This window comes from Melanostigma gelatinosum (assembly GCF_949748355.1).
Source record: "Melanostigma gelatinosum genome assembly, chromosome: 1".
Classification (NCBI taxonomy): domain Eukaryota; kingdom Metazoa; phylum Chordata; class Actinopteri; order Perciformes; family Zoarcidae; genus Melanostigma; species Melanostigma gelatinosum.
Window position 1 is genome coordinate 24,010,879 of NC_136634.1, and position 25,807 is coordinate 24,036,685.

General features: G+C 43.0%; 1 pseudogene across 1 annotated transcript in view; it reads left to right on the forward strand.

The window, feature by feature from the left end:
• Positions 1–682: 682 nt before the first annotated feature.
• LOC306791963 (protein arginine N-methyltransferase 8-B-like) overlaps positions 683–25,807 on the forward strand; it is a 28,185-nt pseudogene continuing 3,060 nt past the window's right edge. Inside the window, exons 1-7 of the transcript in view lie at positions 683–751; positions 5,493–5,733; positions 7,392–7,620; positions 18,097–18,239; positions 18,955–19,042; positions 20,234–20,349; positions 23,304–23,454. The product of the transcript in view is annotated as a protein arginine N-methyltransferase 8-B-like (transcript). The remainder of the gene's footprint in view (positions 752–5,492; positions 5,734–7,391; positions 7,621–18,096; positions 18,240–18,954; positions 19,043–20,233; positions 20,350–23,303; positions 23,455–25,807) is intronic.

Consider the following 25,807-nt stretch of genomic DNA (forward strand, 5'->3'; position numbering starts at 1 on the left):
ACAGAGCGTCCTCGCTCTTCAACAGGGAGTGAACCAAACTCCAACTTTCTCTGGGCAGGCAGCGTTCAGCACTTTGCGAGGATGGAGAGCAAAAGCTTCCAGAGGGGTTCCATGTAAGATAAGATAACAATAAGAAACCCGTGGACACGTTTTAAGAGTCATCAGATTTCCGTGCATGTAGGCTCTCTGTGGCACTCTTGCGAGGCAGCAGCGGACGAGGCGCTATTTTTAGAAACGCGGTAGAGGAATCAATCAAACTGCGACTTAACCGGTGTTTTCATGCCAATCTGCTGCTTTTAGTGGCGCACTCTTCTGGGACTCATGTCTGCGCTCGCAGGGTCAAGGGGAGGGGACTGTGCATTTCCATCAGTCTGATCTCTGATGCCAATTGATGCTTTTTTTTCTCTCGTGCTCTCCAGGAATGCACACCGGTGGACCTCAAACTTTTGCACCATGGAATCCGCTACACATGACGGCAACAGCGGCGGCACTGCTTTTGGGACCTCGCGTAGTTTCGTGTCTTTTCCCAGTCTTAGAATGTCTAAAGAACACTGCAGTTTGGGATGTGAATGACAATTGTTGTTGAACGACACAGAACTAAGGAGAACATCGTTGAGGCGCATACTATTTCCTCATCCTCTTTACTTCTATCAAGTGTTGAGCGCAGTCTTTTTTTCTGGCTCCTATGGGAATCAAACACTCCCGCTGCACGCTCCTCAGGAGAAAAATGGCGGAGTCTGAGAGCATTGAGGTAAGTGTGAGAGAGACACCTTATTATAAAAAAAAGGTATATGATAAGGCTCTGTCAGAGTCCTGCCAAATGTTTACCTTTAGTAGAAGTTGCATCCCGGACAAAATGCAGATTCCGTCCGGATAGTGAGACAGCAGCCTGAGTGATCAAATACAGGCTGCATCTCTGCAAGGATGTTGAAATAAAACATTTTGTGCAGAGCAGGCTTGATGCAAATTTGTATTTCCAACATCGAGTACAAAAAAAAAAAAAATCAAAGCATATTTTTACTGGTCTAGCTTTTTTTAACCGTGTAGCTCCCAATGTTGCGGTGTGATTTCACTTATGTTTCAGAAGATGGGACAGTGGCAGGACGTTAGATCCCCCCCCATGCCCACTCGTTTTGTTGGATAGGAGAAATAAATCTAAATATATTACAATGGATTTGCATGAAGACAACCCGTTTAAATCAGGAAGACGCTGTGAGGATGATGAGGCTGAGCGGGGCAGAGTGTGCTGCTGAGATCAGGATGACTTGCGCTGTCCAAGGTGCTGCAGCACCCCGCAGACCAGACGACAGGGAGAACGCTGCGACTTGTATGGAGCAGCTTTTATTTGGGGGGGGGGGGGGGAGCCAAGCTGAAGACGTGATGAATCCACTTTATTGGCTTCCTGGTCACCTTATAGGGCCCTCAATAGGGATCCCCAGGATGCAGGAAATAGTTTAGGTCAATGCATTTTCCCAAATGCACATTATATGATCGACATTATTTCACGTTTCATTGAAGAATTCATCCAATGTAGCTTTTTTTTGTTATAAATTCAGAGCAACACCACATGGGCCCAATTTTGTATTAAGTGCACTGCTGAGGGATAACTAATGCTGAAGAGATACAAACACCTTGTGAAGTTGGAGATGGCCTCATGTTGCTGTATATTAATGATGATTCATCAAAAGAAAGAAAAAAGTTACCTCAAAGCAAGTTCATTCATGGGTAAAGCATCCCTCAAGCTCTCAACATGTGGTCAATGCGCTGACGTGGGAGGGCAGCAGGCAGCTGACATTATACGATAAGAAGACACTGGATGGATGGATGGATGGATCTCTGCCTTCCTCTGCTCTCTGCTGCTTTGGAATGTGTGTTCTCAGAGGCACCTAAGTGCCGTAATGGCAGAGGACCAAACAGATTCTCTTTCCTGACATTGATGCTGATTTCCTTCGACTTTAGTAAAAAAGCTCTTCCTGCTGTAGGCCATTATCGCCTTTAAGTCAGCTATCTGGTACTTTTCTTCAGATATGCATTAAAACACCAATTTCCGACAGAGCATTCCCCACGTATCCACCTACTGACGTTATCACTGACTTCAGGACTAACAAGCAGGCGCCAACTTTAACAGCCAAACAATTACAAACACATAAGTGCCAATTGAATGCCCTTCTCAAATAACAATTCTCACCTCAGTGTGTGGACGAGGATCCAGTCTGAAATGCAACCCCGTGCGTTTATCTGTCTGCGGGGTCAGAGGCAAGGACGTGTCTCAGTTACACTCACTGCAGCTGCTCTCCTCTGATCGCACCCCAAATCTACTTTAATCTCTCCGTTAATGATGGCCAGGGGCAATTTCGTTTCACTGCAACTTTTAGAAAGTTCTCATTGATTGAGTATTGAACTTGGCAGCCTTAATCACTGCTTCTGTGGCCCTGTCTTGTAATTATTGACTATTTATGGGACAGCTATCAAATCCTGCGTTTTGTCTTTCACTGTTGTCATTTATTTTTAGAGATTTCATCTGCAGTCTTTAGGAGAGTGTGCATATCATGACTGAACGTGGGAACTTGTGTTTGTCATGATCACGGAGACATCTCTCCATCATGCTCCCTGCTGTTGTTTCATGAAATACTGGTGCATCAAGTTTGTTACTTGGGTTGAATGCTAAATGCTCAGAATTTGTTGCTCAGAAGACAGTTTGTATATACAGATGCTTCATCACAAACATAATTAGTATCAATCAACTTCAAATCCATTAAAAGAAGGCAGCACTCAAATTATTATTACTGAGCCGAACAATTGCTATTCTAGCTCATTTTGTAGTATTTTATTTTATTCCCATGTAAATTTAGCTTTAGATTTTGAATGCTTTGATTATTGATTGAATGATTTATTCAGTAAGTCATGTGTGGATGTTCCAGGTGTACTAAGGAGACAGCACTCGACATGTATAGAAGGCTAACTGGTATAGCTCTGAAATGAGCTGCCATTCACAGTACATGAGAGTCTACAACCAGCTGCTCCATAAATGGGTGAAATGCTAATGTTAGCATGCTAACATGCTGACAATGACAATGCTAACATGCTGGTGGAATAATATTCACATGTTCACAGTGGGTCAGCATGTTTACATTTGCTAATTAGCATTATTTGACACACCACTGAGGCTGGTTAGTTTTGGTCATAAACCAAAGCCAAATTAAAATCTCACAGAGAGCAATGCTCTCTTTTCCAGGAACGCACTGATCTGTCACAGTCTGATCTATAGCCATCAGCCCCACTGGAGCTCAAGGGTACCTCGTTGGTGGTAATGAGGGAAGGCCATGAATGTCTGTACAAAATGTCACGATCCATCCAATAATTGTGGAGAAATTTCAGTCCGGACTAAAGTGGTGGACTGCCCGAGATTATCGTCAAGAGCAGACCGTGGCGTTGTACGGCCACCAGGCCGTCAATGGGAAATTAGGAATAAAACGTTAAATAAGTGTACATCATGCATGGAATACAGCTGCACTGCTTTTATTTACGGACTTCAGTACGTTCGTGAATGTGTGCGAGCAGCAGCGTCACTGCAATGTGTTGGCGATGCAGCGCGGGCACCGACATCTGAGGCTTTGCTGTAAGCTGCAAAAGCAACGTGCTCAGAAGATGTTGGTTCTCCTTGGATCGAGCTACATATGTGAACAAACATTTTCCGGGATGAAGTTTGACAAATCCAGATCCTCTCTCACTGACGATCACCTGTCAGCTGTCCTTCACATCTCCACCTCAGACATTCGACCTGACTTCAGTGCACTCGTTCAAGCCCAACACAGACTACATTTCTCGCACTGAACTGAAAAACAGAAAGTGAGGTCACTGGACTGCAAACAATAGGAATAAAAGTACTAACTTTGCAGAAACATGATCCCTGTCAGTGTTTTACTATGATATATGGATATTGCATGATGTATATATTTCATTATTCCTGCTGCAGATGTTTAAGGTGGAGCTCATTTTAACTCCTTTATACTCTGTTGTTCAGTTTGGGTAGTTAGGAAGGGTTTGAGAAATGATGTTTAAAGTAACAAGTAACTAAAGCTGCCAAATAAATGTAGTGGAGTTAAATATACAATATTTCCCTCTGAGATGTAGTGGAGTGGAAGTACAACGTTGAAGAAAATGGAAATACTCAAGTAAAGTACCTTGAATTTGTAAATAAGTACAGTACATAAGCAAATATACTTCGTTATATTCCACCACTGATCATAAGCTTATCACAACCAAACAATTTACTGCTTTTTATAATGAGGTGGAATAATATTGAGCAGGATTGAGTTCAGTCCATTGATCCGGCCCTCCACAACAGTCCCTGGTCTAGAGCCATGAAGCTAGCATGGTTAACGCCTGATCTGTCAGCTTTAAAGTAGGATATCAGTCGGTGACATTGATTTTTTACCTTGTTTGAGAGAATCAATCATCCTCCTCCCACCTGTATCTTTCCCTCTAGGATGGCCATCATATTTATCTTTGTCCTCTCCCTTCCTGCTGGGCCTAAATGCCATGAACTGGGACATATTGACTGGTCACACTGTTGCCTTAAGTCCACTAGATCCATGTTCCACACAGCGCTGTCGCTGTAAGTCACAACAGCACGACTTCATCCATTAGTAAGGTTCTCCGCCGTATTGACTCTGTTACATGCCAGCCTTATTACATTACATTAAAGGATGCAGGACAAACTTCAAAGTGAAGTTTATATTGGAACAATTATCTGAAGTGACGCCCATCGCCTCAACAATGAAGACGGGGAAACAACCTTCTTTGAAAAGCTGAACGGCCTTGGAGGTTGGAGGTGAAGCTCTGAAACCTTTTGCATTCCTGAGACACAAGCCTCTCAATTTTCTCTTTTCTTTCTTCTCCGAGATCAACAAAAAGATACACTGAGCATCGCCGTCAACCTAATTCCATCCACCTTGCCAACTACTTATCATTTATTCTTAGAGGGCTGAAAGTTGGAATGAGTACAAACACCAGAACGGCTTACTGGCTCAAAACTGAGATCCTGGGAGTCCGTTTCTTCATCTCTCTCTCTGTCTCAATCGCAAAACCAACACACACTCACACACACACCATGGCTAGGTCTTCCCAGCTGGCCTTACAGGTGATAATCAGGGCATTATGGATGTACCGTCTGTGCAGAACTGAGCTTTCTTGCCATCTGTTCTGTTGACATACAGGCTGACTTCATGTCAGTAGTCAGAGTATTCTCCCGACTCAATAGATTCTTCACGGCTAGCCTGCGAGTTGAGCTGAGAGGGACGAGAGCGGATGAAATGATTAAGGGGAATGGATGACGAGACAAGCCAATCGTTGCCCGAACCATGTAATGCCGAGTCGCTTGCTGCCTCCATGTTTTGTTTCTTCCTCGGAAAGTGATTTGAATAACAAACACCCAGAGCCCTCAGCCTCAATGAAGTGTTTTTCCTCTTCTTCTCGCTCTCTCTTTCTAGCAACCACAGCCACAGCCGCGGCCGGTCCGCATTATTTCATCACAGACGACACAGCCCACCTCGTTTCCCAAGCCGGTGCCTTCCATCCGGCATGCCTCACGGTCTCCTCTGCCGCCACACACGCCCCATGCTGCCAGCCTTCCGAGCTGTCCCGGGCGGGGGAAGATGTCCAAGTTCCTTAGCCCAGAGGACATGACCTCACGAGACTACTACTTTGACTCTTGCATTTGGTATACATGAGGTATGTTGTTGTTTTTATTCTGTTTTCTTGGTCCTGTGTCTGCTCTGGTTTATATTCATCGGCCCAGGTGTGTCCCATGTCCCCCGATTAACAGGTCTGCAGCTCGGGAGAGAGAAAATGCAAAACAGCAAAACCACCAACTGCCCAAGATGTTGCTGTTCGGCATCTGATGCCATCATCAGTGAACACCAGGCATCCATCCTTTTGCAAACCTGGATGTAAAACACAATTACGTTTGGAGATGCAATAGATCAAAATTGAAACAGGAAATATCTTGTTGACGTTTAAATGGACAGTTGCCTTTTCACTTCCCCATAAGTGCTCAGAAAATATATCGTCAAACTGCAGACTTCCTGTTTGATGATGGGGGGGGGGGGGGGGGGGAGTTATCCAAAGGAGGAATAGTGCTTGTAAATAAAAGAAGAAAAAAAACATCTTATGATGACTCATAGGGTCAAGTATCATAATACAGTTGCTGTTTACTTACTGACTTTCTTTGCAAGCCCATATAATGCATAATAAACATACTTATATTGTGTTTTATTACTACTGTATATGATTATAATGCACTCATTATATTTCCGTTAAAGAACTCTAAATCGTTTTTCACGTCATTCATTTGGTCTGAAAATTGAAATGAAAAATCAAGCAAAGGAAACTCACCTCAGTGAGTCGTGGACTAACGACTAAAACCACGAAGTAACTTTACGAAGCACAGAAAGCCAGAGTAAACGAGTCAAATTGAACAACTTTGTGCTTCATCCACACACTCGTGTCACAGTGTAGGAAAACACATGGCTATCAGCAGATCAGTGACAACAGTGGCCGGGCAGAAATCATGAATTGGCTTTCATGGTTACTTTTGTTCTGCTCAAATCGGTCTCCATCTTTTGCTTCTTTTTTTTTCTCTTCTTGGACCTCATCATCTCAGACTCCTCTATTGTGTGTTGGTAAGCCTCTTTAATGATGATCACGTGTGACATTTGAAAAAACGAAACTGGGTCTCTCTCAGCCTCCTCCTGCTCCGGACTACAACCTACAACAACTCAATGCTTTATGTCATAGACGGGTGGAACCATGGCTGGGCTTACGCGCAGCCAAACCCACCAAAGGACATGAGATCTGAACCCTGCCTGGCAGAAATCTCTGCCTTAAGCTTAGCTCAGCTGAGCTCTGCTCAAAGGCTGGACTTGATGGCGAATGGAAGAGGATTGGTGCAACTTTCCTTTAGCAGCTATTTTTAAGTCTCTTTATGTGGCTCATATGATTTCAAGAATTGAATATTGTATTGGTTCAGCTGCGTTGCATGCGGAGGAAACATAACATAAAAAAAGCATGACCTGTGAGATGAATCTTGAATGTTTTTTTGGAAAGGAGGACAGATGTGTTCTTTTTGTCATTTCTGACTATTCTTCACACTCACACATATGCGTGCACTCGGTAAGAAATGCAGACGGACTGAGCCTGGAGGCTCATGGTGATTATTCAGTGACTAAGACTAGACTAAGGGTGGGCTGTGTGCTATTTGTCACCGCTTCACTGCGGATATCACAGCAAATCCAGACCTCCGTGTCCATCCAACATTTTCAATTCAACAAAACAAAATATCCAGCTGTGTCAACATCTTCTTCAAATCATTCTGTCATATGCTAAACCAGGAGATGCTGAAGGACGAAGTGAGGACGCTCACCTACCGCAACTCCATGTACCACAACAAGCACGTCTTCAAGGACAAAATCGTGCTGGACGTGGGAAGCGGGACAGGGATTCTGTCCATGTTCGCGGCCAAAGCGGGGGCAAAGCACGTGTATGGGGTAAGACCTGTTTTCATTTCAGTGGAGCGTTATCGTGCTGAACCACCAGGGTCCAATCACTGCATGTCCATGTGTGTGTACGACTGGCCCCCAGTTTGGGATAACCACGTGGAACTTCCAGACAAATGGAAGGACGGGGATGGTTGGGGGGGGGGGGGGTGATTAACTTGGAATTGCCAAGAGACTTGTGCTGAGCTACTGGTTGACATTCTGTGTTTATGTGTGACTTTGCCTCGCATCCCATATTTGTTTTCCTTCCCTCTTCTGCAGTCTCGCTCAGTTCCTCTATCTGTCTTTTTGTACTTTAAAGTTCACTTCACGCTTCACCACACGCTAGCGTTACTCCTGCCCATCTGGAAAGGCTTTATCATTGATCATGGGGCTAATATTTCAGGGATTTGGTTCACCTTTGACTTGGATGCTCTCAGTTTGAGTTCTGCACCAATGCCCGATGCCTTTATCATAACTAAAGCTGGTAAAGCTCCATGTGAAAGATGGGCTTGAGAGGTGGAAGGGCTGGGCTCTGGGCCAACAATAGCTTCACTCTGTCATATGGACCTCGTTACATAAAAAATAAGAGTGATAACCTCTATTCTGGCTCCACAGAAACCATAAAAGACTCTCTGCTGAATTCTATACCTATCAGAGTTATATAATCACCATAAACTGAGCTCACACTTAACAGACGTTCATTTTGAATTTAATATTTTTCTCCCTGAAAATGTTTTAGGGAGACAATTTTTGAAGAATGTAAAATTGCACAGACCTTTAGCAATAAAGGAATGGTTACTGGCAGGAGAGCAGTGTGTGGGATTTTATTTAAACCCCAACAAGTACAGGAAATAAAGAGTGTGTGGTGTGGTCAGTCCATGAATCATTCCAGCTCTCAACAACCCCTGGTATTAAACTATTGGTGGCAACTTCAGTCCACCAGCTCACACGTGCAGATTGTAAAGTGCCCGCCATGCAATCACAGAGGGCCGATGTAAACTAGATCTTCCAGCAGATATATCAGGGTCCAAACACCCAAAATCATGGTGGAGTAGGGCTGTAACAGGTGGTTTGATATGTGCGGGGTTAGCAGCAGTCACAGGATCTGATCCAGGCTTCGGTCACATGGATTCAATAAATGTTGCATCTCATGCACGAGTGACAAAGAGTCTTGTAGTTTCGATAACTGCTCTCTGCATTGCGGTTAAAACCTAAAAGACAAAAGAGGATTTAAATGCAAATTGATGAAAAATAATAATAATAATAATAATGACATCGAATGATGAAGCCAGTTAGAGTCAGATACGTATTCGATGTAAGAACACCCCCAAAAAAAACTTTTTCATTTTGTTTGTACAGTATGTAAAAAATACACAGGGATGCAAATTAGCTGATGTGACATTTCCATGAGGCTTCAGCTACGTTCCATTAAACACACTTTTCTTAGAATTCGACAGACCGTAACATTTGGGCCAGAATGTGTTGAGTTGAATGCAACAGCTGTTTCTCCCTGACGTAGCAGCACTTGCTAAACGTTATCTCGTTAAGTTAATCGTATACAAAGCTTGTTCATGTGATGATTGTAGAATTTATAATCAAAAAAGCTTGAGACGGCTTTACATTCTTACAAAACTAAAGAAATCAAACTGCAACCAAAATCAAATCCTGCATATGAATAAACAAAGATGAAGTGTGGCTCATCTCATTCCTGACTCACTGTATGAGTCTCAAGGGCTCCGACAGAGGGGAGCGCTGCATGACACCTGAGCGAAGTCAGAAACTTACACTTTGCTGCGACTCCAGAGAAAAGGACTCGTGGCAGCACTGCAGCGACAGGGACTCTTCCCGACACCAGTGAGAGTGTGTTGACTGCAAACACGCCTCAGCGCTCCCACTGAAGCATGGCGCTGATGGACACATGGCTAATGGCTGTCTCCTGTCGCAGCGATTCAGAAAAAAAGACGAGGAATCGTTGCCAATTAGAGGGCTGACGTTGGCAGCCCTATTCTCACAACAATGCACTGGGATGCGTACACCTAGTGCAACATGTGGAGCTCCCGTTTCTTTTTGCAGTTGATACAGTCTGGTTTTTAATAGGTGTTGTGTGTGTGTTGACGGACAGAAGACCGTGGGCGCCACCAGCAGCATCTTGACCAGCCCTCCACTAATAGGCAGCAGAGAACAGGGCTGCTCCAGGGAGGCTGTTCTAATGTCAAGCTCCTGCACTCAGTGGGGAAACTGAAGACCTCAGCTAGAAAGCAGAAGCCAGGATTTAATTCCAGTCTGTGTGTTATACTGCAACGACAAGAAAAAGAAGATGGTATCTCCTAATTTGTCCATCTTTGGTGTGTATAACCCTTTTTTCTGCCTCTAAAACAAAAGACTTAATTCTTCATGAGAGTCCAAGGCAACAGCTGAGTGCTTCTATTTTTCAGCCGGCTCCCTCCACAAGGGTCCCAGCATGGGTTTGCCATGAGTTCATTCAGGTGTCCCCTGCTTGATTGCGAACAGATGGATCTCCTGCCGCATGAATAAGCGCGCACACCTCTGACAAACAGAGTCCCAGGGGAGGTGGAAAAGAGTGCACACACTCAGGTGGAAATCTATACTCTCAGACTCCCCCGATGCTGACAGAGATTGGTATGGACAAACGCCTCCTGCTGAATTATGTTCTCATTTTGATTGGGAGCTGCTGACTAAGAAGTGTCCGGGGTTCATTCTGATGAATGATGGAGGCTTTATTACGTTGTAACTCTGCTATTGGTGGCACCTCAATAAATCAGCCATGAGTCCTGCATTGGTGGGCGGAGGAAGTACAAAATATATCAAGCAAGGAGCTGTTGACTCAGAAAGTATAACAGAGGCAGCATAGAGGAAAATGTGACAGAAATGTGGGTATTTCAGAAGGAGAGCGATGGGACAAAAAAAGGCAGCGGGGTAGAAGATAATTTAAAAGAATTAAAAATGTCAAAAGACTAATTAAACTACAGGTTGAAGCTTCCACTGGAGCTAAACGACTGGTTGCAGCTGAGTAGTGACTAATCTTCACCCGAATTACTTAAAGTAAGATGCCCTGGCAGCGTTCCAGGGTCTGGTCCCCTTGCAAGTTCTATCCCGTCTTGTTCCTTTGTCCTTCACAGTTTCAGCTCGACCCCTGGACGTCTCTTGCAAAGCAAAGTTAACCGAAGTGCACAATGTCAGATGATAATCCCTCCCTAGTTAGCTACCTTCTGCTGTCAAGCTCACTGTCACAAAATACTGCAAGTCACTTAAAAGACGTTACTTTTTTGCTATCGAACTCTGCAGACAGGAAAGAAAATCCCTTTGAGAGAATGCCTTCACAAACTCTCAGCTGGTTAGCTGTTGTATCTCGCCCAGTTTTCAATTTTCAAATCTGTTTGCAAGTGGTTTTGTATTCGGGACTGCGATGGAAGCCACCCACACAGAGATACTAAACAAAGATGACCTTGTTTGCCACCCCAGAGAGCAACTTATGGTGGCCGCACTGTTGGAGAAGCTTTCATGCAGGAAGCAATACATCAAGAACAAATGTTTCAATTCCGGACTTGTCTTTACTCCAAATAACAGAAGGAATTAGAGTTCACTGTGATGAATCCCTGGAGAGGTAGAGCAGCCAGAGGAACACACAGTCAATGATGGTCACGCTTCCAGTAACCTCCTGAGAAGAAAATATATTGCATCCTGGTATTATAATAAAACAGCACGATTGTTCTTTAGCAGGGGGGGGGGGGGAGTACATTTCCACCACTGTTAAAAGTAGTTTCCAACATTTTAGGCGTGTGATCTCCCACAGTTTGTAAAGCAGAGCGTTTTTTTGTTCTCCTTCCGTCTCCCAATAATCATCTTGTGACCCGCCAGATTTACCTTGTGACCCCTTTAGATGGGACTCGACTCCTTGGGTGTGAACCACTGGACTAAAGTTCACTGTACGTTCAGTACATTGTGCTGCTAATACTTCTGGACATTTAATTAGGGCTTCTCATGCAGGACTTTTACTTGTAATGGAGTATTTTCTACATTGCTGCATTGGAACCTTTACTTAAGTGAAGGATTTGAATACTTCTTCCACCAGTGGTCTTTAGTGACTACCTGTTACAACCACAGCTAGCCATTCCAAATCTCGAATGTTACAAAACATCTGGATGAACTTCAAATTTGAGGATTCAAACAATGTAAAGCAGTATGAGGAGCTGTAAGAAATTTGAGCAAAAAACTGTAGTTAGTAGATATAATAAGATTCAGAAGACGGAGAATAATGGGCTTTTGGTGAAACTAGACAGACTGGGTGAGTGGTTGTGGCGTTGGCAGTGAATAACTCGCGTTTCATATACGTAACAGTGAACTCAGGTCCGGATGAGCCATTAACCTGTTAACCGGAGGTTTAAGGTATAATAAAACCGGACAATAAGTCCAATATACGTGTGACTAGTCTGTGTTTTAGCAGCGTGGAAATACGTTTAAAATGATGACTAAATAAGTCCAATAATACGTGTGACTAGTCTGTGTTTTAGCAGCGTGGAAATACGTTTAAAATGATTAATATTGCATGATCGCGCTGTGGGGAGCTAACGCTAGCTACGTGTAGCTCCGGTGTTGCGGTACTCTGTATGAAAAATAAAAGTGCTTGTAAAGAAAATAACTGCTGGATTGAGAGAGGAGACAGAAGGCGTATGAGTGGAATTAAAGTGTGGGATTTTGGTGATACTTGTGTGTGCGTATGCTTTATTAGAAGCTCCGTTTTTGTCGTTAGCATATCTGTTACAAAAAAGCCGGTTTCAGGACAACTTCCGGTTCGGCGCAGGACAACTTCCGGTTCGGCGCAGAAGGCAATGCAAGGCAAGTTTATTTGTATAGCACATTTCAACAACAAGGTAATTCAAAGTGCTTCACATAAAACCATTAAAAGCATCAAAACATAAGGCAAAAGAAAAGGAGATTTAAAAACAATTAAACAGAAGGAGTAACTGCAGATAACCGTAAAGAAGTGTTTAGAATCTGAATTTTTCAGAGATTCATTGTCTAAGAGCTGTGAGCTTATATCCTGACCTTAGTTTTAATTAAGCATTATAACTTTAGTCGATGACTTTGGTTTTAATTCAGCATTTTAACAAAGATTAATGGTTTCAGTTGTTCTTCAATTCTTGAACTTAATTGTGATTCATTCTTGTGCAGACCAGAGTGTAAGTGCAGTTCAACAGTTTGACTTGCATTGGTATTTCTGATTGAATATCTTTGAACACCGTTATTGATTTTAAAGTTGAATTTAATATTTAATTGATTAATTATTCATTGTTTTTTAATTTCATTTTACTTCCAATTTTAAACCTTTCGAATTCTGATTTGGAACTGGATTGTGATTGTGATTCTGATTTAGATGTTGAGTTTGATTTCGGAATTCCAGCTTCAATTTTGGATTCGAGATTCCTTCACATATCCAGTATTGACTAATTTTGGTACACTTACTATTTTACATAGTTCCTAAGAATCAATTTTGACACGGACGGCGCAAACATATTTGAGAGATCGTTGACCTCTCTTACACTACAGACGTATGCTAACATTTACTGCTGAACTTTTGGCAGTTCTGTGTTTGTTTTAGTCAAGGTGCGTGGTTGAGTGGGTCCAGATCTGGGAAGTGGAGCAGCGGATCCCAGTTTTGGAGTCAGCGGCCACACGCCATACAGCACAGAGGGTGAGTTGACTTTGATTCATGTGATGACAAGCGTGCACATTTAATACACACATTTGAATACTCCTAGGCTGCATAATGTTTACATTAAAGAAGCAGAGTAAGGAAGTAGGAGAACTGGTAAGAAGACTAAAATGTGAAGTAACAGAAGTAGAACGCATCAGAAAAGATTTGCAACAGCAGATAGAGGAAAGACGAGCAGAAAGTAAAGAAGACGAGGAGATAAGGAGAATGCAGCGGCGGCTGCTGAAACTTCAAGTAGCAGAGATCGACAGAGAAATCAGTAGAAAACATCTGGCCAAGAAACAGATGGCCGTAGCCAAGGCTCAGGCCTCACAACAGCCCCAATATCCAGCTGCACCCCCGACCTCATACCAACCAAATCCAGCAGTACCAGCCCACACAGTGGTGTACTACCAACCTCCACCACATTACAGAGGCAGAGGACGTGCACGAGCATCTAACAGAGGGAGAGGTAACTACAGAGGAGGTTATGAAAGACCTGTAGGTAGAGGGAAGTGCTACGTATGTGGGAGAGAGGGTCATTGGGTGAGAGATTGCCCACATAAAAGGAGAGGAAGACAGATCAGTGCAGCACCACAACATGCTCCGTTCCCACCACAACATCAGCAGTACCTACGACCAGGTCCAGCTGGACCTCCTCCCATGAGACATCAACAGATGCCCATGCTGTCACCAGGACCATGAGGAGGTTCACTGTATAGCCAAGATACATAGATGGTTGCCATGTGATCCCTTACAGCAGAGATATCGAGGTGAAGGGGGGATATGGTAAGGTGTCAAACATTTATGGTAAGGTGTCAAACATTTTTTGTAGATCCACATTTAGAATAGTTTTCAGTAAAGGTGCTACTCACAATTTTTGAGATTTAATGACGTCATGATAAACCACAACTAGACTTGCTAACTCTAGAAATTGAGAAATATACGGGAGCTCTAACTAACATGAGCCGAGTGTTGTTTTCTCAGGTGACAAACGCAGAAGCAGCAGCTGACGAAAGGAAGCAGGCTGACGTGTCACCAGGCAGTCTGGTGTGGATAAGAGTCCATGAGCGCAGGTGGAGTGAACCAAGGTGGACCGGTCCATGGGAGGTAGTATTGGCAACCTCACATGCAGAAAAGGTAAAACTGGAGCAACTTGGCACCACCTCACTCACTGTGCAGCAGCGAAGGTAACGAGTAAGACACTCGCAGAGACAGGAGTGAACATCAGACAGGAAAATTTGAAGCCAAAGACACCTCAAAAGAGGGGTTAGACAGTACTGAAGATGACGTTTTCCCCACAGTTTAAGCGAGGGCGTCCAGTAGGAGACTCTAGGTTCAGTGGGTTATGGAAGTCTGTAATTATTTTATTCCTGAGTTCAGTAGCTTCCCTCTTAGTATGTGGAATTAACCACAGACAGGAACCAGATCACATGCATGACTACATCAGGATTCGACATTTAGCCTCAGTAGCTAATCAAACCGATCTTAGACCACGTAGAGAGGCTTCTCTGACGACACTCACCTATGAAAATGTAACTCTCACTCTTATGTTCAAAGAAGGTACAACATCAACGGTCCAGTTCGACTTCTGTGAAGTAGTCTCCTGTCCCAAGTATGAACACACCCACGGGTGGATGTCCAAAACCTTGTGCATCATAAACTGACGAGTGTGGGCCTGCCACACATAAGTATGGGAAGCTGTTATCATATTATGCCTGTGATGTGTACAAAGGGGGTGGGTAGATGTAATCCTTTAGGAGTCAGTAGTACAGATTGTATTGTGTGTTCAGGACCGAGCAACCCCTAGCAACACCAGTTCCTTCAAGATTCAGACTCATAAGTCCTGAATTTAGTTGTATTTTAACTCTGTTTACTGATGACACTTTGCCCCTCCATCACACTTGTCAGAGGCTACACTGAGATTACCCACCTGTATAATATAATACCCCACCTCTGTTCAAGGTTACAGAGGGTCCATTTGATTGTATAGTCTCAGATACAGCTAAGGGGCCCAATGTAGGTAGTAGTATTGCAAATTATTGCAAATTGTAGCAACAGTCACAACGCTAGCGACTATCTATATAACAGTGTGTTAAGACAGACAGCACCTAGAGCTGATTTATGGTGATGGTGTGGAGGAAGAACCATACATCCAATCCTGCCTAAAGATTGGACAGGTGCGTTGGTGCAACTTATATTGTCATTCCATATCTTGCCTGTCACTGATGCAACTTATGGAGAACTCATCTCTCCACGCCCACATGCTAACAGAAGATCCAAAAGAGATGCCGGTGGCCCGAAGGGAGCCTTTGATGACCAAGTGTACATAAGATGTCATAAGACTGCCAAGGGGGGTGTCTAATGACTTTCAAGCCAGAAATCAAATAGCAGCAGATTTAGAATCTGTTTTCTCTCAGAGGGTGATGATTAATAAAAATGTCGATTGGATCAACTACATTTACTATAACCTACAGCGTTTAGTAAACTTCACCAGTGACGCCATATCAGGACTGCATGCACAGCTGGCGAAGACTAGTTTTATGACCTTGCAGAACAGAATGGCATTAGATATAATTTAGCAGAGAAAGTGGCGTGTGCCAGATGTTTGGGTCTGCGTGCTGTACTTTCATTCCAAATAACACAGCTCCTGATGGATCGGTGACCAGGGCGCTGGAGGGACTGACAGCACTCAGCCTAGAGCTAGCAGACAACTCTGGTGCCACTGATCCATTCACCGACTGGTTGGGAAGTATGCTTGGCCAGTGAAAACATACAATTTTGGCAATCGTAATTATTCTGTGTGCTGTCATCATAGACCGCCTAGTTGTCTGTGGATGGGGGTTCCCTTGCATCCGTGGACCTCTACAGGGGTTATTGCTTCACCGATGAGCCAGACACCAGTCCAGGCAACCAGTTATGTGACGAGGATGAGGACGAATTGGAGCTTCTGATGGCCACAGTCTAGATGAGGCCACCAGCGGTGCCATAGCGGAACTTCACAAGCGGTTCCTGACCATCCTCTCGGAGATCCTGAAGGACCTGATAAAGGCCCAGGTGGACTTCTAAAACATCCAGTGAGATGTTGGAAGTTTGGGAAATAGACGGATTGTTTTGGATGAGTATTTGGAGATTAAATTTTTTGTTTAATTGGGTTATAAAGGGATTTTAGGGTGTAAAGATTAAGAAATGTAATTTTGTCACGTGTAAAAGAACAGTCAAGGCTTCTCAGTATGTGTTCTCTAGCCTACAGGCTGTATCCTGATCCTGCCAGCCCCAAGACATGGAAGGCAGTGACTTTCAACGCACTCTATCTTGAAACGAACTGAACAGAAATACTTGAAATGATATCTGTGTGCATGAATTCTTTGCCTCTGTTTAGATAGATAGGGAGCCTCTCCCTGGATTGAGTAGGGGGGAGGTCTCCAGGGACATTTGAATAACCAACTACATTTGAGTAGCTAACTCACAGTGAACTGTGAGTTAGGGGGGAATTGTAAGAAATTTGAGCAAAAAACTGTAGTTAGTAGATATAATAAAAGTGTTTAATAATTCATAATTAATAATTCATAATTAGTCATAATCATAAGGGTTTTGGGAATGCATAATTAAGATAAACATAAACATGCAGAAGCATGAAACTTCTGCCAAGTTGCAGAAGTTTAACTTTCATTTTGAAGGATTATTATAGATGGGATTAAACAATAACTGACAATCATTGAATGTGTTAGCTGCTCAGGAGAGAGAGATGTGAAGACAGGCGTTTGATGAGGTGAGGGTGGGTAGCCAATAGAAATTGAGATAGACGGAAGGGAGGAGTCGTGAATTAATATGTGGGCGAGTTAGAAGCGTTTTTTCTGCCTCTTTTAGCTTGTGAATCTGCTGGACGGCTGTGTCCTGGGACCAGAGGTAGTTTTTTTCCAAATGGGGTTTTATTGTTTTAATATGTCATAGGAGTGTATACTCCAATGTATTACTGTAAATGTACTTACATCAGTGGAATTAAATTCTTTATAATTGTAAACCAGTTTTGGTAGCGTTATTATTGCAGTGTGTCGACGGCACAAGGAAGCCGGCCACATGGCTCCGGCCTCCTCTTTGTTATGAGGTAAAAACTTCTATCTTAACAAGCAGAGAGGGAAGGCTGGCAGATACGCATGAGGATAAGAAGAAGGAGATTTCATGTTCACCATTCCGTACTGCACTGGGCCAGCTCATTTATATTCATTTGCACGGACACGCTGCCAACTTATGGCACTTCAAAGCATATGTTTTCAATCATAACACCTCCAAAGCTACTGACTGTGCATCTACCAAATGATAGCTCCATCAACCAACCTGTCGGCCAATGTTCCGTCTAGAAGCCTATGAATATCAAGTATGCACAAGTAATTGAAAGGACAGTGAACACTAAGTTTCAAGCAGGAACACATCCCCGGTTGGAGTAGCAGGGCTCGCATGTCATTCTGACAGACATATTTTTATTACCAGGTAGACTCTTCAATAACTTATTGGCAAAGCAGAAAAAAAAAGCTGAAGTCAGCGAATATGTGGAAGGGTAATGAGCCACTCCTCCACTGTAAACCCCAGCAGGCGTGATTTCCATAACAACACCCTGGCTGCCATGGTAGCACATACTCTATCTACCCGTATCTTTCTGTCTCACACTGCAGTGTATTTCTTGCACACAGTGATACAATATTGGCACGTACTGTATATGCATAATTGATGTATTGACTTCTATAGGCATTGTCATTCCTATATTTCAGCGTTAAGACACTTTTCTGTCCGCCAAAATACAAAAAAAATTGATTATGACCTAAAAATACGTGTCGTGTGTTGCAGTGATCACCATCTTCAAGGGCAAGGTGGAGGAGGTGGAGCTTCCTGTTGAGAAGGTTGACATCATAATATCCGAGTGGATGGGCTACTGCCTCTTCTACGAATCCATGCTCAACACCGTCATCTTTGCCAGGGACAAGTGGCTGGTAGGATGTGCGTTGATGTGTGCATAGACATGATATGTATCCTGCATTAACATCAGGCATCATATCGCTAAAGTGCAGTATCTAGAGCAGTGGTTCTCAACTGGTCTGGCTGCGGGACCCACCATCACCCCTTAATGACAAGCCGGGACCCACGACCTAAATGATGTAATTTGTTATATATATATATATATATATATATATATAAACTATATAATATATATAATATATATATATATATATATATATAATATATATATATATATATATATATAATATATATATATATATATATATAATATATATATATATATATATATAATATATATAATATGTAATATATATATATATAATATATATATATATATATATATAATATATATATATATATAATATATATATATATATAATATATATATATATATTATATATATATATATATAATATATATAATATATATAATATATATAATATATATATATAATATATATATATATATATATATATATATATATATACATACATACATACATACATACATACATACATACATACACACACACACACACACATACACACACACAATCACTGACACCTCAATAATTTAAGGTTGGTACTTGGCTGAGGAATTAAATGCCCCCGGTGCTGTGATGTCGACCTTTTATGATGTGTTCAGGATTAATTGCAGAGTTATTTCTTTGCCTCGTTTGTCAAACAGAAACCCGGCGGATTAATGTTTCCTGATCGCGCCTCTCTGTACGTGGTGGCCATAGAGGACAGGCAGTACAAAGACTTCAAAATACATTGTGAGTTCAGTGTGAGTGTGTGTAAGTGTGCATTACCTGAACCTGGACTGTGAAATGACACACACTTGTGCTGTCCCTGGTGTCCTCTGCGTGGCTGTAATCAGGATTATGTCTTTGCATTGTAAGTGAACCGCAGGTGTAGAACGCCGCCCACACCTCCGCATTGCACTCACACGAACGTGGGAAATACTCACACACACACACGACCTTTCCAGCTCTGCAAATGATTTTGAACTTTTCCCTCAGACATAACACTGGGGGTGATAATTGAGTTAGTTTTTCTGCTGTAGTCACTGTGAAGCCAGTGCATAACTTAAAACAGTCATGCAAAACACAACAATAGCCAATAGGCCTCCTACTCACACTCCCCCATACATCTGGGAAATTATGAAAACCACACTGCACCATGAGAAAGTCATATCACATTGGCTCACTGCTATGCAAAGCTTTTCAATGATGTCTGGAGACCATTATTCTGTATTTGAACACAGACTGAGTGGTGAGACAAGCGCATATATTGACCAAACACTGTTTCTCTGCTGGTCAAGATGACCTTTAGACGGAGTTAGAAGTGGCCTTCGGAAGCACTCCAGTATTCTAAGAGCATCCTGTGGACATTAGTGCGACTCTGGGCTGAAAACGGCCTTTGTTAAGTGGGCAGCATGATATTCAAATCGAGCTCATAACAATTCCGTGGGGGTCAGCGACCTGTTCATTATCACCAGCTTTCCTGCGCTCTAAAGTAGTTCTCTTCCTTTTGGGTCATGGTGGAGACATTTGCTCACACACTATCTTAAGGAGCTTAATGAATAATGTATGAAATGATTTTAGCCAAAAGCTGCAAGGATATTCAAGGCAAGAGTGTGGGTTGCGTTCAAGGAGGATCATGTTTACAAATCATCCCCGGGTACAATGTGACTTTCATCCGTCAAAATGAAAATGGGGGTCTCACTCTGGGGGTCGTATATCAGATTATCCTGGGAAGCTCTACGAGTGAGACTGCAACTATTGTTGTTTTACAGCTGCAGCCCAACTGTTTGCATCTCCTGTGGCTTTTTTCCCACCCTAAGAACACTGAACTAACTGAATCAAAACTTGGAAAGAAGAAAACTTTTGTCATTTGTGTTCATTTCACAAAAAAATAATTGAGAACATGCTGGCAAAGTAACTCAATCATGCTGTATTTACCAGGGTGGGAGAACGTGTATGGCTTTGACATGACCTGTATCCGTAATGTGGCCTTGAGGGAGCCACTGGTGGACGTAGTGGACCCCAAACAGGTGGTGACAAACGCCTGCCTCATCAAGGTTGGTAACATATTTTAGCTAATGGCAGAAAATGGATTCATCACAGAGCCTGACCAACTGTCAGCTGTAGAATCAATGCAGTGCAAATGGGAGTTGACGTTGGTGTATACAGTTGGATGGATTGGCTTGGAATTGGGTACAGATATTCATGGTGCCCAGAAGATGAATCCTGATTGATCGCCATAAATTGTTGTGCACACATTCATTTTCCCCTCAGGAGGAATTTTTCCATAAGTTTGGGGATTCCTTAACTTTTCATCTGGCATCCTCTTTTTGATCAAGATGAGTCCAATACTTTGGATTACGACTAAATACATGCAAAACAAATGAAATCCCCATCAGCCTCAACTGAACTTTGTGTTTGGTGTTAGCATGTTAGCATGCTAAGACACGAAACTAAGATGGTTATCATGGTAATGATTGCACCTGCTTAGCATCAGCACGTTAGCATTGCTGACATTAGCTTTTAGCATCAAGCACCACCGTGCGTAAATAGTATACTGCCTCACGGGCAATCGTCAATGTTCAGATTAAAATATTTCCAGAGCCCTTTTAGAACTTTTGTCCACTTCAGTTGCGTCAGTGACAGCCGTTGAGAAAACTACATGGTCCATTTAATAGCTTTACTGGGGCTTTCAGTCATATCCCCATAAGTTTTGAGCTTACACGTACATCAAAGACCTTACAGTGCTCAGAAGAAATGTTAATCTCAACATGTTGAGGGCGAACTCCATCTACTGATGAAGATCATTTCATATAAAAAGCCCAAGAATGGCTACTAAATGGACCTTTGCGGTGAGATTGTTTTCTCACCTTTACATTACTGATTAACAAGGTATTCTGATTGTTTCATTATATTCTATACAATATCAATACATTAGAAGTCGTCCCATAGACAATGCTGAGTAAGATGGCTGCTATAAACTATAATGCAGAGGTGCCAGCATGATTGCAGTGGTAAAACCCTCCCACATTAACTGCAGGTGAAATAATTGGTAAACATACTGTATGGAATGCTTTGGCTGGTTTGAGTACAACCTTGATGTGTGGCTGTTGGCCTGTCTGTGCCTCTCACTGCGTGGATTACACTGATAAAGCTGCTGTGCCATGCATGTCAATGGCAGCCGGCCTAGTCCTTCTAATTGTGGTCTTTGTCATACTGACCTTCTTATCGCTGGTATTGATTGGACGGCTCTGCCCCGTCTCGCCTCTGTCTCGGTGAAAATTGCTTTGTGATCACACCTTGACTTCAGTGTTGCTGATTGTCAAGCACCCACTTTCTTTCCCCCTCTGATATCAGACACCCTTTCATTTTAAAATGCAGCGAGATATTACACAAATCACGCAACGCGATCAGTCATGACATTTTAATAAAAATATCTATGAAGCTGATGAGAATGCTGCTTGTCTTGGGATCTGGTGAAGAAGAAGAAAAAAGAAGCCTTACCACAATGATACCCTGCAGACAAGCTTTATTGTCTTTAAATGGATTACTGACCGACCTCATTAAAGTTGTATAGCTGAGGAGTAGCACACATAGGACCTCATGTTATTAAACTGTTGCTTGAAACTTTGGTAGCAATACTCACTGAGGATCAAGACCAAGTATCATCCTGCAGAAATAACCACCTGCATGACAGGGCTCTTAAATCTGTTATTTTGCATTCAGAGTAATTGCGAGGGTGTAAACATTCGACTGCATTATATTGCAGTCTTAAACTTTGAAATGTGACTTTGAGAAGTGTATACCGCATGACTAGAGTAAATATCTGGTAAATGTGTTTATGGGAGTGATTATTGCCTAAAGACAGCAGGGGGAATCTGACATTAATATTGCATTGTGTTTTTATGCCAGCAAACATAAGGCTCATTCCTCCACAGCCACTGTGGCATCTGGCACCAAAGCTATAGCAGTGGATGTCTAATATAGCCGATGGCAGAAGAAACATGGTGATCACACCTCTGCCTTACCCCTGCAGGGCACTGTGTGTTTTCGGGTGGGCTGCACTCCCCTGTGTTTCTCAGTGTTCAAAGCTACATGATATGTTGGCGCAGTGCCATTCAGCCGACGGGAAACCAGGATCTGGAACAACATGTTCTTCTCTGAACCGGGCCTAGTGGGACGATGGGTTATCAGATACCCTGTTAAACTGACTGGAATCAGGGGACATTTACAGATTTTGGGTCGCTAGCACCACGCATGAATAACAACTGGAGCCTCACAATAGTTAGAGCTCCCAGGACGACGCCAGTCCCCCTATCCTTGTATTCTTGATTGTCATTTAGGATCTTGGCACAGTCCCACTGACTATAACGGTGACCCTATATCGTTCTGCAGGTAGAAGCTGTACTGTATTTCTTGGAGTTGTTTTTTGGTCTCCTCAATGTCATGTATTTGGCAGTAGGCTACATATAACATTTTCTTGGTTTTTAGATTGTTGTAAGGTTGCAAGATCATTAGTTTGAATGGGGAAAGGGTCTGGTTGAAGTCAGAACTACGACATTGGCATTTTTGGAAACATGCGTGGACATGTCTGCACCCTAAATCCAGCTGACGCCAGCAGCATGGTTGAGTCCAAAGGCTGGAAACAGGGGAACACAGCTAGCTAGGCTCAGTTATTGAAATGTGACATCTTGGTTGTCGAATCCAAAACATGTTTCAACACTTTAGTTTTTGTGCAGTTTTCAAGCCAGCGAGCTGTTACTCCATTCTCAGTCTCAGTCTGCTCAGCTAACCAGCTGCTTGTGGTAGCATCATACTTAACACGCAGGCATTAGAGTGGTATCTTCTCAACTAACTCTGGGCTAGCGAACACATATGCATATACTGTACTTCCCAAAATGCCCTTTAAAAAAGAGAACAATAGGGAGAGTTGAATGTGATCAATGGCTTGTGGTGTCAGTTTTGTTCATGTGCTACAGATATTCAAGAGTTCATCTCTTTACTCCCGCAGGAGGTGGACATCTACACAGTGAAGCTCGAGGACCTCTCGTTTACCTCAGCATTCTGCCTGCAGATCCAGAGGAACGACTACATCCATGCACTGGTCACTTACTTCAACATCGAGTTCACCAAGTGTCACAAGAAGACTGGTTTCTCCACCGGTAGGATGCCTCACACACTGTTATTTTATATACAGGGATCTGTGTGTGCGCGGGTGTGTGTGTGTAGCTTTAAAGCATTAGAGCTTTTTCTATCACCAGCCCTGACAGCAATAACACAGCACCACCCAGAGGTCAGGTTCAGTATTACTCTATTCTGACGGCACAGCAGAATGGATACTTCACTTATAGTTGGCAAGTTTATTTGCCAATAGGCAACTGGAGCATCTGGCATTATGTTGTAGGTGAATTGTGGGGTATGGCTCATGCTGGTAGTCAGCACTTCACACACTACTGCAGGAGGAGGCATAATGTGAGAACAAGGGAGGCTGTTGCTGGACGTGTTTCATACAATCTGGAACCGCATTTCACTTCAGTGGACAGACAAAAAAACATCCAGAAGCAAAGTTGATGTAGAACTGAATGCTCCAAGAAGCATGAAATCAAAACCATCAGTTGGGCAGGTTGACTACCAGACCGTTGCAGTGTTGATGTAGCCAAAGTCAAAGAGGAGTCCAAAGCTCTAATGTGGTCTGTGTTGAGACGTTGAAGGCATCTATCACAATAATAAGTGTCATTGTCACTTTACATTCAGATCAGGCTGGTTGACATGATCCAGACAGAGCTGGACTGGAGTGAGCAGGGGGGACGTTGTGTCAACATCTGTGTGTGACTGACCTCTAGTGGTAGTGGTGAATACCGTGCATTGACAGGATATGTACAGCAGAATGTATTACTCTAAAGTTGGTTTGAACAGTATATCTGTCTGGCCTCTGGTGCTGATAATCTTTTATTCATCAAACTATGGTATCATCACAACCTTGCATCTTGTCCATAAAGAACTATATTTATATACAATCATTTCTTAACCGAAGCTTTCTCTGCCCTATAACCACTTGCCCTCGATTGATTTTCTGTAAGTTTGTCTATCAAGTAAGTTTTCCAATGTCAGACTCAGGTCTGCCAAAACTTTAAGACACAGATCTAAACTTACACACAGAGAGCCAACCGTGCAATCGAGTCCCCGTTTGACATTCACATCAGACACACACAGACCCTAAGCAAAAGAGAAAAAGGCAAGCGGGGGGGGAGGTCAAAGATTGCAACACATGCTGGTCAGTAGAAATGCCATGTCATCTCCTGAACTAGCATAAGAAACGCAGCTTGTCAGTGTCTCTTTTGAACTCTGCCCAAAAAAAAACGGCGAGCCCGGCCTGTGCAGCAGCCATGGTGATTGGCTCGCTATGGACTCACAGAGAGCTCGTCTTTGAAGGCAACGCCAAGCTGGCAGAAATTCAATTTTAAAGGTTACCGACCTTTTGAGCCTCTGCAAAGCCATCGGTAATGTTCAGGGCACTGGGGGATGCTCGCACTTATTTTGGGGGCTGGGGTGTCAGATTTTACCTGTCTGTGTTTCCACACACACACACACACACACACACACACACACACATTTTAAAATGTAGAATTGAGAAGAAGATTGACTCGAGCAGAAGCGGAGAGATCAAGAATGCAGTCGTGCATTTCCTGCCTTTTACTTCCACTCTTAGTCTTGAACTCAAGTGGATCTACTTGCTCTTTTCGCACCATTGCTTCCGGACGCGGACTCGGTTCAATGCCTCGGCTCTTCCTCTCTTTGTGCTGAGTCTCATCCTGACAATCACGCCAGGTAGATAGAAGCCCATATTGCTGTAAATCTCTGGTAGCCCCATGACGGACTGACAAGCTGTCCATGGTGTCTCTGTGCCTTCTGCCCAGCGTTTGCTGGCATAGACATCAGATCCTTGGGGATACTGAAGAGGGTAGAGAAATAAAAGACAAGAGGATGACATATCTACTGTTCTCAGTCGTTTAGTTGGTGTGTTGCCAAAGTTTAAACCTTGTTGGTTCAACTTTCTTATCAGGAACACACAAGTTTAAGTTGGCTGGACTGCTGCTGGCTTGCTTGTTGGTTTTTAGCCCGGTGGCTAGGCTAGCTGGTCGCTATTGAAGAAAGAAAAGAACGAAACATTCCTTTATTAGTCCCACAGTTGGGAAATTATTCTCTGCATTTGACCCATCCCTGTATATATAGGGAGCAGTGGGCTGCCAATGACAGGCGCCCGGGGATATTGGTCTGGTCTATTATGATTCTTAAGCTTTTTCACACTTTTAAAGGACTTTTATTGTAGATCTAAAGAAGATGTTGGCACTTGATGTACTTTGGCGGACTGCACGTGTGATGTCCGAGTGTGGATCTCGCCATCTTACCGTTTCTAAACTGAAGGAAAGCGTCGCTTGACTGGAAGCCGAGCTCAGAGGGAAAGACCAGAGTTGATTAATATTATAAAGAATTCGAATGTAACAGGCTTTCTTA